We start from the raw sequence: 11,678 nt of genomic DNA on the forward strand, positions 1-11,678 counted from the left end.
TTTCTAACAAGAAGTAGTCTATGATCTTTCAAGACAGCCCATTCTGTTCTTAGATAAACTAATTTGACAGTAGTTTTCCAGTTACATTAAGCCTCTATATCAGGATCTATACAATTTCTAGCTTTGTCTTTTTGGAGCATGAAGAATGAGTTCAATTCTTCTTTTACTCAGATACTTGAAGACAAGTATCATGTGCTTCTGTATCTTCCATTCTCCAAGTCTAACTTCCCCAGTTCCTACAAGCAGTTAGTCAATCAATAAACTTTAATTAAGCTCCTCCTGTGATCCAACCCTGTGCTTAGGGGATATAAAGAAAGGCACACTTCAATTCAATAAACATTAAGTACATACTATGTGCCATCACTGTGTTGACTGTTGTGGATACAAAAAAAAAGGCAAAAGACAGTCCTTGGAGGGCCTGTCTTATTTTTTAGGGTTTTTTTTAGGTTTTTGCAAGGCAAATGGGGTTAAGTGGCTTGCCCAAGGCCATAAAGCTAGGTAATTATTAAGTGCCTGAGGTCGGATTTGAACTCAGGTACTCCTGACTCCAGAGCTGGTGCTCTATCCTCTGTTCCACCTAGCTGCCCCAAGGGCTTGTCTTTTTTTGAGGTCCTCTCAAGTTTGCAGTTTCATGTGCAATCATCTTTTTTTAATCAGATTATGTTATGGAAATACTTGTTTTATTCCTTAAGTTAAAAATAAAAATTATCAGAAAGTCCCTGCTATCAGTGAACATAGTTTAATGGGGGTGACAACTTGTACCAAATACAAGAAAGATATTTACAGAACAAATTAGAGATAACCAATAGAGAGAACTAGATGTGTCAAGTTTATATAACACAATTTGCCTTCAATTTTTAAATTTTTCCAATTATATGTTATGGAAGCTTTTCATCATTCATCCACTTGTATATTTAGAGTTTGCACATTTTTCTATCACCCCCTCCCTTCCCAATCTACACCCCTCAGCAGTGAACAGAGATAAAAGTTGTTCATGTACCCTTGTGGCTAACATGTTTACATATTAGTTATGAGATATTAGGACTAAGGGAAAAGAAAGAAAACCTTATAGGAAGGAAAAACAAAAGAGCAGTTTTAAAAGTGAACGTAATATCCACTCAGATTCTGTGGGGGTTTGGGGGGGGGGGGCGTTATTTTCCTTCTCTGTTGTCCTGGTCTCTTAGGATTGTCCTAGCTCTCTGAGTTGCTGAGAGGACCTGTATCCATCATAGTTGATCAACTCATAATGTGGATGCTAACGTGTACAATAATTTCTTGGCTCTACTCCCTTAGCTCAGCATCAGTTCATGTAATTCTTTCCATGCTTCTCTAGAGTATGTCCATTCATGCTTTCTTAGAGAACAATAGTACTCCTTAACAATCATATGCCATAACTTGTTCAGTTATTTCCCCAATAGATGTGCCTTCAATTTTGGAGTTATTTTTTGTACAGCCAAAACAATCACTCAAATGCTTTCCAATAATCAAAACACTCCAGTATCTTCCTGAGGCACATTTAAGTCTCAAAAAATTTCAAGTAGATCTTGAAGTACAGACATGTTGATAAATGATGCTGAGCATTTAATGTCCATTTAATGTATGACAAGAGAAGGAAAAATGTCCTGAATCCACACTAACAACTAGAATTTGGAATTTCCCCCCCCCCCCCACCTCTTGATGCAAGGAAATATTGTTTTGTTTAGTATCGGAGTAGGGGGTCTAAAAGGGGAACTCACAGGAAAGAAGAGAAAACTTACCTAGAAGACAGATGGGGTTAATACTTACCTCAACAACCCAGAAAAGAGAACAAAAAGATTCCTGAGGTATATGGTCTATGACCTCGAGGAGCAGGAATTGGTACATCAGGCTTAATAGCAGCCACAGATAGAATTTTTCCCTTCCCAGAATGGAAGAAAGATGAGTGGATTTGGTTAAATAGATATAGACTGCTGAGGTGGAGGTTAGTTGATCAATACTAGAACTACTTCTATTTCCCATTTTTTCAGCAGTTTACAAGAACTTGTCCTAAAATGTTTCATTATTTTGTATTATAACTGTGGTTAATGTCAATGGTTGACTCAGGAATGGGCCTATTTCCTTATATCCATTGGATCTCAACAAATAGTGTAGATTTAGGGAATGCACAAAATATAATGACTTTTCCTAGCATAGAGCAGGGACCCAGCCCTAGTCTATATTTCCCTCTGTAAATTAGGACATAATGATAAGTACCACGCAGAAACCTGACTCAGAACAGGGGGAGAGTTTTCATGTTTAGCAATGTCATCTAGTGTTACATGAGCCATATCAGCATATATATATATATATACATATATATATATATACACATATATATAACTATATAATAATCTCTACCCCTGATACATTTTCATATCTGACTGATCATATTTATCTACTGACAAATATAGGTAGATTATATTAAGACATTGGCTTGAAAAATTCCCTGTTTGTTCTTCACAGTCTCTAGGATACCTAAGGAATGGTTTTAATATATTTCCATCAAGATATCATAGCTTCATTTAGTTTATATGGATTAGATGAAGATTACATCACTGTATCTATATTTTGTACAATAGAGAAACAGCATAAGAATCCTTTGGAAATTTGATAGTTCCACCCTCTCTGCTCAGGTTTCAAATTTGTTTAGTTGTCAAATTTGTTTTGGATATCAATGACATCTGCAAATTTTTAAATGATGGCATTTGATGTATTATTGAATAATAAACTCCTAGAAGGTAGGACTAACACCCCTATTTTTATAATATAATCATTAGTTCTTGATATTTTTGATAAGAGGCTCTAATCCTACTTGGATTATTAAAAGAAGATTGACAGGCAGCATGGTGTGGTGGAATGTGTCCTAGTTTCAAAATAAGAATAGACCTGGGTGTATATCTCAGGTCTAAATAAGTATGACCTTATAAAAATCACTTATCTCTGAGCCTGGATATAAACATATTTTCATTGCCTACCTTAGAGAGTTGTTTTGAAAAAAGTGCTTTATAAATCTTGCAATTGTGTAATTGGTTTGTTTGTTTTTAAACTATAGTGAATAAGGAAGGAAATAGCTGCATACCAAGAGATCTAGAATTTGAGTCAGAGAAACTAGATGTGAATCCTAACTCTACCACTTAATATTTATGTGACTTCTGGCAAATCCCATAGCTCTTCTTGCCTCAGTTTCCTTATTTGTAAAATGACCTGGAGAATGGGTCACAAAAAATTGGACATCAATGAAATGACTCAATAAAAAAAACAGCAACAAAACTTGTCAAAAGTGATGCCCATTCCCATCTTCCAATACAAGATCTCCTCAACTCTTCTTCCTAATACCTACTCTCTTTGATTTAGCCAAGTTCCTAAATTAGTTCCTGAAACAGATAAGACTTCTTCAGGACAAACTAGGTGTCTGGAACCAAAGCAACATGAGAAACCTTCAGAAATTTGGGACTTCCATTCCCTGAAAATTTTCAAATTTCTTTTCATGTATTTAATATGCATATATGAGACATAATTGAAATTTGAAAAAAATTTAAATAATAGTGTTTGACATTCTTATATAATAATGGTTTCTTAGAAGAGAAGACTAGTATCTATTTCTGCATTATCATAATCACCATCATATAGATTCTAATCCTATTAGATTCAAGAAGTTTATGAGGTCATGTAATGTGATAAAAAGTAATATGGATATGAGGTCATGTAGTGTGATAAAAAGTAATATGGAACAGAAGTAAGAAGAAGTCTGGGCTTATACTTCAACTTTGAATGCAACCTTATGCACATCACCTTACGTTTCTGAGACCCCATTACTTCTTCCATAAAATGAGTATAAACACATTTGCATTGTCTCCTGTGAATCAAGTGCTTTGTGAATATTATAATTAATATTATTTTTTGGTATTGTAGTGAATAAAGAAGGAAACTTAGGGTCATAAAAAGACATCTAAATTTTGAGTCAGAGGAATTAGATGTAAATCCTACTCAATCATTTGTAATACCTATGTAATTTTGGGCAAATCACTTCAGAGAATTTCAGATTTGGAAGGGATCTTAGAAACCATCTAGTCTAAGACATAACTGAATAGACATTCCATTTGTGTTTTATGTCAGGATATCCAAATTTAATCATTCTGGAAAAGACTGTACCTAAAATATATTCTGTTCCAATTCACTGGGAATGATTACTCTTCATTTGTTTGATATATTATAATATAATTTAAAGTAGTATAAAGTAGTGTAGTAAAGTATAATAAAAATAATATAAAATATACACATATGCCAAAGTGTATACATACACATATTTATGTTTATATTAAAATATACACATATATTCACAGATTTGTTCATATAAGTCTTAGAGGTTCCACTGAGATCCCTAAGTCTCATTAACTCAGTGCTCTGATAGATTTTCTACTTTCCTAAAAACTATGGGTAGATTTTCTTTACAAGCTTTTTTTTTCCTTTTCCAAGTTGTTGTTTTTACTTTTTGATGAGTTATATTCTTTTCCAACTGTTCTTTACTTTTAAAGGAATTGATTTCTTCAGTCATTTTTTTCACAATTCTCTCGCATTTCTTTTCTCTATTTTTCTTCCTCTCTTCTTTGATTTTTAAAATCCTTTTTGAGCTTTTCCAAGAGATTTTTTTTGGAATCGAGACCAAAAACTTCTTTGAGGCTTTACTAGTAAGTATTTTGTCACTCTTCTGAGATGCCATTTTTATCATCCCTATCAGAATAGTAACTTTATACAGTTAGTGCTTTTGGGGGGGGCTTCTTTTGCTCATTTTGATAGTTGAGTTCTGCTCCTGGGGCACCAGGAATATAGTCCTAAGCTTTTTGTGCTGGAACTGGAATTTGATCCCTGGCTATTATAATGACTCTCCTAAATGAATCATTTCCAAGAGTCACTTGGAATTCATGTACATGGATTCATGCCATCACCCTGGAGCTAGAATCAATTCCTACCAGTCTAAGTCTCTACAGTAAACAACAAATTTGAATATGCAGTTAGGTGGTACAGTGGATATAATATTAGATGTGGAGTCAGGAACATCTAAGTTCAAATTCTGCCTCAGAGACTTGCTAAGGGACTTGGACAAGTCAATTAACATCCTTTTGCCTCGGATCAATCCTTACTAAGCCTGATTGTGAGAAGAGAATTTAACACTTTATTTTCCCACCATTGGAACAGAATAATTTGTCTTCACATGTTAAGCAATGGAACACCCCACAGTCCCTGTAAATAAGCTTGAAAAGGATTCACTGGTCTCATCCAAGATTTCTGAGGGATCAACATCTTTCCATGTTATGTTAATCGTTTTACCATCTTGTTCTGCAAATCATATTAAGCCTTTATACTTCTTAGTAGCTGACCCTTGAGTCTACTAAGAGCACTAAACAGGACTAAAGGGTTTTCCTCAATAGATATTTCATATCCTTAAAATTAACTCCTTTTACCAATGCAGGCCTTTACCTTCTGTGCAACTTATTGTTTCATAGAGTTTCCTGTAAGCACAGTAAGCTCAATAGGCTAAGAATAACAAAGTCAGTATTTGTCAAAGATGAGACTAGAACCCAAGACATACAGATTCTGAGACCAGTTTTCTGGCCTCACTATGGAGTTTAAAAGATATAGTCTTTCATATCCCCTATAATCTGTGCCCCCCCCACAATGGCATGAGACTGCTTTGGAATATCCTTCTTTCCTTACCAGCTGGACTCAGTTATATTATAGGAAACCTATATGCTGGGGAAGCAATTATTAAAATATTCAACAAATTTCAAGGATGGGAGGCTATTTTGATTACTAGTTATGCTCCTTGATACTCAAAAGAGAGTTAACTATTTCCTTTCTTACTGTCTTATTCTCTATTTGTTTTGGAAGGAAAACACAATAACCCAAACAACATTTTCCCTATAATATGACTTCTATTCCAATCATCTTTCAGACCCAAATCACAATATGCATTTTCTTCCATCACTTTAGGGGTAATTCTTGAGGAAGTTGCAAATAATCTTCTCATATTTCTCCAGAATCCTAAAAGTTATTACTTTGTTCCAATTCTCCTAAGATCCTAAGAACCTTTTAGGTTCTACCATTTTCTTTTATTTTCATTTTGCCACTAATGAAACTTCCCATTTATAGATCAAGGATAGAAAAATAGGTCCTCAGATAACCCCTTCTGTCTTTGTTTCCAGGTTCCAAAAATATTAGTACATAATTATTAGAAATTACATTAGTCTTTGGCTCATTTATAATTTTGAATACCACTCTTTCTTTCTGACCACACCTTATTGCTTGGTTGTGATATTCTCTCAAAATACACCCAAAGTCCAAAGGGCCTTCATTTTTATTCTTAATAAAAGGTTTTTTCCTAAACTTTGTCAACAATGGGCAATCAAAATCTTGGCATGACCCTGGACTGGGATTTAAACTATTAGGTATTCAAGTCTGAAAGTTCTTCCCTCATATCTTCCCTCTGCCATTAAATATTTTTCTGTTCCTGCCCTTCAAGGAACCTTCTGAGTTATAAGATCTTTCCTGAGTCCTTAGGGAAATTTACTTATGATTTAATAAATATTTCTCTTGAATCCTTTATGAAGTACAGTTCATTTATCTTTGAACATCTAACTAAAAGTGATGACTTGACAAGTATGTTGTTCCAAAATCATATAGTTTTGGATCACCTCCAAGTCAATGAATGTGTCTATAAAGTCATAAATTTGCCCTAATGTTACACTTGTATAAAAATTTCATGAGATATAAAGCTTAAAAATCACAAAATCTACCATCTAATTAAAGTTATATACATCTCTAACAATATGAACCCTTTCAAGGTCTCTAGTCTTGTAACACAACTCCTTCTTATTTAAAGAAACCTCTTCAGGGAATTTTCTTGCTCCTTATCTTCCTAAATGGAAGGTAAAGATTATGCTGTAAGAGTCATCAAAATTTATTAAAAATAATTATGTACTCAAGGCCATGTCAGATGCTATGGAAGATAGAGATGAATAAGATATGGTCACTCTCTCTTTCAACTACTTTAGACACAGAGAGAAACATGTCACATTTGAGACAGAATGCAGTATAAGATCAAGGAGTTTTAAAGTGGAGTTGGACTTCTAACAGGTTAAAATCATGCTGCACCTTATACCCTTCTTGTGCTATGTCTAGTCATGTCCCTACAAATAATCTCAGTTCAATATTCCCCTGAGGCAGTTTGTTTTGTACTATAAATCCTGATTGATTTTATTTGTCCTTTATTTGACAAAATACAGAAGATTGTAGAAGCTAGCTTAGTCTAAGTATTTCCCTTTTCCCAGAGCCTAAAGAATAGAAAATATATACCCATTTCCCTATATTAGTAACAATCTGTGATGTATAGCATGATGTCCTAACTTACATATTTGAGAAGATTTATTACTTAGCATATATTCTGATCCCTCTCACAATTAAGCATTCCATTGTTTCTTCTGTACATTTGATACTTTTGTTCTTTTTGGACATGAGAACCTCCTTCTAATGAGAAATATTTATTTCCAGCAAGTCAACTGTTTTATAATAAAAAAAAACTTTCAACAATTCTGCATGCCAACTACGGAAGAAACTTTGATTTCATGATAATAGTATCTATGACAAAAGATCATCCAGTCAGACATGTACTTTTGAGTGGTAAACTGGTACTCACAAAAGAATCAGACAAAGAACCCTAGTGAATCAAGGGGTAAAAGAACTTCTGGAGATTTAAGTAAAAAACATATACAAAAATTGCACAGGGTAAGGCCATGTAAAAGATTATAACCTGAGGAAGGAGGACCCACACTAATAAGATTATGGTGTCAATGAAGTAATCGATAGAATTTATATAATGGCTAGTTAGCATTTATATAACACTCGAAGGTATGCAAAGCATTTTTATAAATGTTATCTCATTTTATTAAATATGGTGTGATTATGATGTGGTAGAGCATTATCCTTGAAGGTAGTACAACTAAGTTCTTGCTCCAATTCTGCCATTAACTAGATGTTGTGTAGACCTCTCTGGGTCTCAGTTCCTCCATCTTTAAAATGATAATTTTGGGTTAGAGTATACTTAATGTTTCTCCAGTTTTTACATTCTAAGTTATAGAAAATAACAATTATCAATAATCAATCAATAGATATTTACTAACCATATATTATAGATCAAAAGACGAAATATTTCTACCCTCAAGGAGATCACAATCTAATGGGAAAGAAAATATACAAACAAGCTGTATATACATATATATATGTGTGTGTGTGTGTGTGTATGTGTGTGTGTGTGTGTGTGTGTGTGTGTGTATATATATATATATATATATATATATATATATATATATGAATAATTAACAGAGGAAGGCATTAGAATTAAGAAGGGCTAGAAAAGACTTCCTTTAAAAGAAGAAATTTTAGTTGGATGGAACTTAAAGAAAGTAGTTGGAGTTAAGAAGGGAGAGCATTTTAGGTATGGAGCATAACCAGAAAAAAAAAATGCCTGCAGCTCAGAAGTCTAGTTCATAAAAATTGCCAGGAGGCCAGCATCACTGTACTGAAGAATATATAGCAAATGGTAAAATATAAAAAATACTGGAAAGGTAGGAGAAGAGGGAGCTAAGTCATGAATGACTGTTAAAGTCACTATGGAGATAATGAATCAATAATTCAGTTATAGAAGGATTGCCTAACAACACTGAGAATCCTGTTGAGGTTTTGTAACGTAAATTTGTTGTGGACCCTGTCAAAATAGTTGAGTGATTTTCTGCACCTTCATTCAACAACATGTGTATGGAGTAGTGAGAATAGGCTTGGCAAGATTTAATTTGTAAAAATAATAAATGAGGGGGTGGCTAGGTGGCGCAGTGGATAGAGCACTAGCCCTGGAGTCAGGAGTACCTGGGTTCAAGTTGGGGCTCAGACACTTAATAATTACGTAGCTGTGTGACCTTGGGCAAGCCCCTTAACCCCATTTGCCTTGCAAAACCCTAAAAAAATAATAATGAGATAGAGATTCAAAGGAGGGAAAGAGTTGCAGTTGGTAGAGTTGGCTAACCATAGGGTCAAAATGGGAAAAAGAGAAGGGAGTGACTGGTCTAAGGGAAATAGCCTGGGAGGGAAATGAGAGGTTAACAGCTGGGAAATCATAATTCAAAGAGGAGAATTTTGTAAGAGAAGATAGAAAGAGAGGTGAAAAGTCAATAGATTATAGTCAGACATGGAATTTGGGAATTCTTTAACATGAGACATTTGTAAAATTAAGGCTATGGCCATTTTTATATATGATTGAGGATGGGTGGAGAAGTAGTTCATGGAAGGTAAGAAGGTTGAACAATTGTGTGGTTATGGTGTTTGAAGAGCAATCATTTTGTTGGAATAATTTGAGGATAGGAGATATGGAGGAGAGAAAAAAACTCATTGAGTAAGGAAGGGGAATGACCTGGGGATCTGTAGAACACAGGTACCAGGATTGGTGGCAATGGGTTAGATTGCTCTCACTGATATTCTACATAATTTCTATACTTGATTGTGAGTTCTCTGGACTAGTGAACAAAGGAAACAAAGTTAAACAAAGGAAATGGTTTGGAAATGATGATTTTAATCTGTTAAAAGTGGAACTTGACTTTAAAACTCCTTGCTCTTATACTGCATTCTGTTTCAAATGTGACACGTTTCTCTCTGTGTCTAGAGTAGCTGAGAGAGAGAGAGAGACGATATCTTATTCATCTCTATCTTCCATAGCACCTAATATAGTCTTGAGCACATAGTAATTTTTATAAATTTTGTTGACTCTTAGAGCAGAGTCTATGTACTGATGACAATAAGCACAAACCTTCCTTTACTCCTACTCTACCTTATAGATGTCTTGTAATCTTCTTTCTTACTGTCCAATTTTATATATAATTTTAGATTAATTTAAATAAATTAGATAAAGCTAGGAAACTATACAATTACATAAAATCAAGACAATTCCTTCCCTCAAAGAGCTAACATCCAAGTGAGGAAAGATAACATTTAAAGGAGAACTAGAAGGGGTATTGACCTGTGGTGAGGGAGGGTATTAGGCAGAAGAGGAAAAGTTCATTCACAAGGATATCTGAAGGAGGAAGTCTGGAGATGTTGAAATGAATTGAGACATGATTGAGTATTCTCCTGAAATAGTATCTATGCCAACATTCAACAACAGGAGAGCAGGACTTTACCGAAATTTCTACAAGTTCAGAAGGCAGTTGGGTGAGGAGAAGAAATTAAATTATATCATGTGTCTCAGACAAACTGTTTACTTCTTGAGGATCAGAACAATATCTTCATTTCTTCTATAATCCTCCACAGAACCTATCACAGTATGCACCTAAAATGGACACTGCCCCAGGGCTTGAAGACTGACGCATTTTAAAGTTTTTGTAAGCCACTTTGCTTGGAGACAGAGTACAAGAGACATAATAATTTTTCATAAATCTCAATATCCTAGTTTTAATGGATTTTCCTGGGGACAAATTTTCTTTACAAATGTGCATCTTTACAACTATCTTAGATGTGTATAAATTTTACACCTACACACACACACACACACACACACACCAACACACATCGCTTCCATTTGCATAGTGATCTTTGAAACTCCCAAACCTTTGGGAAAGGTTGTATTTACTTCATTGATATTCCACAGAAATCTAACTTCCTTAGATTGTCCAATATTGAACTCTACAATTATGTCATTAGTATTAGTAATGTCTTTGACTCTCTTAAAATGTAAGAAGACATATCCACAGATAAATGCTCTAAAGACATTTCAATGCAACATTTTTCTTTTCTATGTAATGACACTGTTAATTTTTACCAACAGAATTACTAAGTAAAGAAAATCAGATAAATTTTTGATTATGTCAATACATTTTAGAAACAATCATTTTCTTGAAATCCAAACTATCTGTAATCAAACACAGTTTGGTAGATTTGAAATTTAATTTTATTATAAATTGAGTTAAAGAGACACTCATCCATATAGAACTTTATATCATATATAGTCCTTTATTCTTAATATCCATATTATTCCCATTTTCCAGATAAGGAAACTAGCTTAAAGAGTATAAGTGACTTGCCCAAAGTAGTATTAGAGTTGATATTTCAAGGTAGATCTCAAGTCAATGTTGAGTAACTTTTCCAGTATACCTCTCCACACTTTTCATCATTTGAACCCAGGATTTTCTGATTCCAAGTTTGGTTCTTTATAAACTTAGCCATTCTACCTCTAGACAAAGAAGGTAGTGAAATAAGAAGCTGTGTAACATGACAAGTGACTCATGGAAAACCTAAATTTGAATAATCTTTGGTGATATAAACCCCCCCAAAAGACAAACTGCCACTACCTTATCCATTTTTAAATTCAAAAACAAATGTTAGAAGAGATTTTCTGGAGTTCCTCAAATATAAAACTCAAGTAGGTTGAGCTATGTAATTCAAAGTTCTTAGAGAACTGAATCCTTTATTTAGACGCATATTTACAGGTGATAAGGAAATATTATTGGAGGTTCAACTAGAGTTGCTTAGTGGACTTTTCCTAGGTTCCTAAAAGTCTTATTTTGACATCTAAGCTGATAGGCAAGCTGTTTACTAGAATTTTGTTTAAAAATGATTTT

Source organism: Macrotis lagotis, chromosome 4 (genome assembly GCF_037893015.1).
Source record: "Macrotis lagotis isolate mMagLag1 chromosome 4, bilby.v1.9.chrom.fasta, whole genome shotgun sequence".
Lineage (NCBI taxonomy): Eukaryota > Metazoa > Chordata > Mammalia > Peramelemorphia > Peramelidae > Macrotis > Macrotis lagotis.